Below are 4182 nucleotides of genomic sequence, written 5' to 3' on the forward strand. Positions count from 1 at the left end.
TTGTAATGTATATGCGTTAGTTATATTGGCAATGCATACAATTAATATAATAATAAGTGGTTCTATATTTAAATGCGCAGTGTATACAAAAATACACTAATTGTTTCCAAGCGCATTGCATTGTTTACAAACAAATGCACAATTCCACATAAGGAATTTGACACCACACATATCGGCGGCACTTTGCCTTCGATATAACCATATGCTTGCCAGGCATTGACCGCATATACAACAACATCAACAGTAAGCGTACTCGATACAAGTGGAATCGAATACGCTTACTTAGCAATAAATTATTAAATATTAAAGTACTTACGCTGCGTCGTTTTGTACATAAATATAAATACATATTAATATAAATAATATTAAATACATATATAATCATAAAATATTTAGTAAATAAGAAAGTACATACGCTGCGTCGTTATGTACCTAGGTTAAGTTGAAAGTGAAAAACTAAATAAAAATCAGAACTGGAAGTGCACTCAATAGAAGCGCACTAGGTTCCAAACCAAAAATCAACTTTCTTTGATTTAAAATAATTAAAAATTGATGTTAGTAAAAGGATCGCCAAATTATATCGGCGTTTAAAATATCCTTTAATAACTATACCATATTGAAAACTAACATCAGTAATTCACATATATTACATGGCGACCGTGACTTTGGTGCAGGACTAATGTGATTATTTTAAAAAAAAAATATATATATATATATAAAATATTAAAATAAAAATAACACATGTCCAATGCACCAGGGCCAAAACGTCTCACAATCGAGGAATATCGTGCCAGACAACAACGGCACCTAGAAGCGAAGCTTACAACTATACCGGCAATACCCAAACCCAAAAAGAGGGGTGGCGTACTGGTGCAAGAGCGGAAGAAAATAGCAGCTTTGAAGGCTTCCTTGTATACAGAACCACCACCATCGTGGGAGATCGCAAGTAAAATATGGCAACAAATTGACAAAATTATACAAGCTAGGCACAGCAGACAGTTACAAAAACGAAGAGCTGTACAGGAGAAATAAGTATAATTCCTTTTATTTATATTTTTTTTTATAATTGTAATGGAACTTGCTCTATCAAATTAAAGAGTAAACCAATAGAGGCATAACATGGCGTTAAGCCGTTGCCAAAAAGCATACATAGGTAGGGATAATGTAAATCTTATATTACTTTGATTATTGTTTTGATACATAAATAAAAAAAAAAAATCTTTAAAAAAAATAAATGTTTTAAATTAAAAAATTATATATATATTTTGCATTAAAAATTATAACATATTATAAAGTATGTTTTGAATGAAAAAAAAAACAAATTTTTTTTAGTTGTTTAATCACTACGGTATCTCTTTGATTTTTTTTTTTCCTTGTCTCTCTCTACTATTGATATTCTTTTTCACTGTTGTTTCTTATTTTACAATGGGGAGTCCTCAATCGAAAATAAATAAACCTGTAGCTAACGTAGTAAACGAAATAGAAGTTGATAAAAAAGAATCTTACGACCCAACAAAATTTTTCGTAATAATAATTATTTTGCTTAGTGCAAACTTAGCTCTTAAACTGTATAAGGCTCATCGTAGATCCCTTAAGAAAAATTTTGTAAAAACTGCAAATATCGCTACTGTATTAGAAAAAATATAAATAATTAGATAGGCAGCACGTAAATCAACATTTCTCAAAATATTCTAAAATTACTTAGATTCGTCAAAATGAAAACTTTTAACTGTTTTGTATGTGGCAAAAGCTGCAAAACTAAACAGAAATTAGACAATCATTTGAAGAAACATAATAAAATAATTAACTATGCGAATGAAATAGTTAGAAAAATGTTTCATTAAATCAATCAACAAAATTCTTTAACTCTTATGGATAAATGGTCTCAAATAGAAGAATTTCTAAGAACAGAAAAAGAAAATTTCAACAAGGCATACAAGTGTATAAACAAAAATACGTTTATCAGATCAGAAACTCTGAGAAAACACTTATTGACCTTAGTTAATAGTTTAGAGAATATCAGAACTATATATATTAACTATAGCCATAGATTAACAGAAAGCCATAAAAGAATTGTTAACTCTGTATTTTGGGAAACCAGAGACAGGTTAATAAACATTTATTCTAAATATAAAATAGAGGAAAAAATTCCACATAACTTAGATGAACCAATACAGCTAGATGTACATAGACTGTTTGTCACAGAAGATAGTGACATATTAATACCAATTGAAGAAGCAAATAGCGAAATTGAAAATTTATCAGAAATAGAAAAATACCACGTTACAAATATGGCACAATCAGCTGACCAATTTATTAGTACAGCGTCACGACTCATTCCTGAGTATGACGGAACTGCATCCAATCTACAAAGTTTCCTTGACGGTATCGAAATGGTCGATGAGTTAAAAGGAGAACATGAAAGATTGGCAGTTACTTTAATAAAAACTAAATTAAAAAGTACAGCTAGGCAAATAATAACCACCGAAAACTCAATATTAGCCATAATAAATACTTTAAAAACAAATATCAAAGGAGAATCGGTTGCAGTCTTAACTGCTAAATTAATGAATCTCCAACAGAAGAACAAAACTGCCAACCAATATACTAAAGAGGTTGAGCAATTAACTAAAGCAATTCAAGGTGCTTACATTTCGGATGGGATACCACCAAAAATAGCTATACAATATTCAACTAAGGCATCTGTAGATGCAATGGTTAAAAATTGTACACTTCCTGAAGTCAGACTAATTATGAAGTCAGGCCAATTCAATAATTTGAACGATGCGGTACAAAAATTTGTAGAAAGCTGCACGGATGCTACTGACCGGACAGACACTGTTCTATTTACACAGCGTCAAAATATAAATAATTATCGCGAAAACAATCGTGTGAATGGAAATTTTAGAGGTAGAGGATACTACCGAAATAATAATTACAATAGGCAGAGACAATACAATAACTCTAATCAATATGGAAATCAACGAGGACGCGGAAATAACCATAGGATCCAACATAATGTTAGAATAACTAGTACTAATGATGGTACTAACCAAAACAATATTGGTTCGGAAAACCTGAACCAGCCTCTGAGAGATTAAAACATAACACAATATATAGCTTAAACCTTAACCTGGGCGTGTTTGTTAATTTTTTTAATAATGCCACTAATAAATTACTAACCCTATTAGTAGATACGGGAGCAGACGTGTCTCTACTAAAAATCGCAAATGTAGATAAATATGAAGTAAATAAATTTGAGGTAACAACCCTCAGCGGTATAGGCCAAGGTTCGATCCAATCATTGGGTCTTACACAGTTAGATCTTAGAATTGAAAATATTCTAGTAACACATAAATTTTATGCAGTACAAGATGATTTTCCTATACCATGCGATGGAATCATCGGCATGGACTTTCTAAGAGAATTTAATTGTAAACTCGATTTCATGCAAAATAAAGAATGGCTCGTTTTACGACCAAAATGTTTTCCACAGCATATTGCCATACCAATTAAAAACACTTGTGACAATGATTTTATCATGTTACCAGCAAGATCTCAAGTAATTAGGAGAGTATACCTCAGCGCAGAACAGGAAGATTTATTGGTGCCAAACCAAGAATTACAACCTGGTGTGTTTATTGCAAACACTATAGTTCAAGGTAATAATGCGTTTATAAGGATACTCAACACGAATAGTTCAGTTACAGCTTTAAAAGCTAAAAATATAAAAACTGAAAAAATATCAAATTATGATATATTACAACCAAAAGATACTTCATACCATAGAACTAAAGAAATCATAAATAGATTATCCAAAAATTTTCCTAATAAATTTAGCGACAAGTTAACAACACTTTGTACAAATTACAGTGACATATTCGGTTTAGAAAATGAACAAATTTCTGTAAATAATTTCTACAAACAGCGTTTAAGGTTAAGCGATAAAACACCAAGCTACATAAAAAACTATAGAATACCACATACCCACAAAGCAGAAGTCGAAAAACAAGCAAAGAAATTGGTAGATGATGACATAGTAGAACCATCAATGTCAAACTACAATAGTCCTTTGTTATTAGTACCTAAAAAGTCATTACCCGGTTGAAATGAGAAAAGATGGCGGTTAGTAGTGGACTACCGTCAAATAAATAAAAAATTGATTGCAGACAAATTTCCTCT

This window comes from Teleopsis dalmanni, chromosome 1 (assembly GCF_002237135.1).
Source record: "Teleopsis dalmanni isolate 2A chromosome 1, ASM223713v2, whole genome shotgun sequence".
In the NCBI taxonomy this organism is placed as follows: Eukaryota; Metazoa; Arthropoda; class Insecta; order Diptera; family Diopsidae; genus Teleopsis; species Teleopsis dalmanni.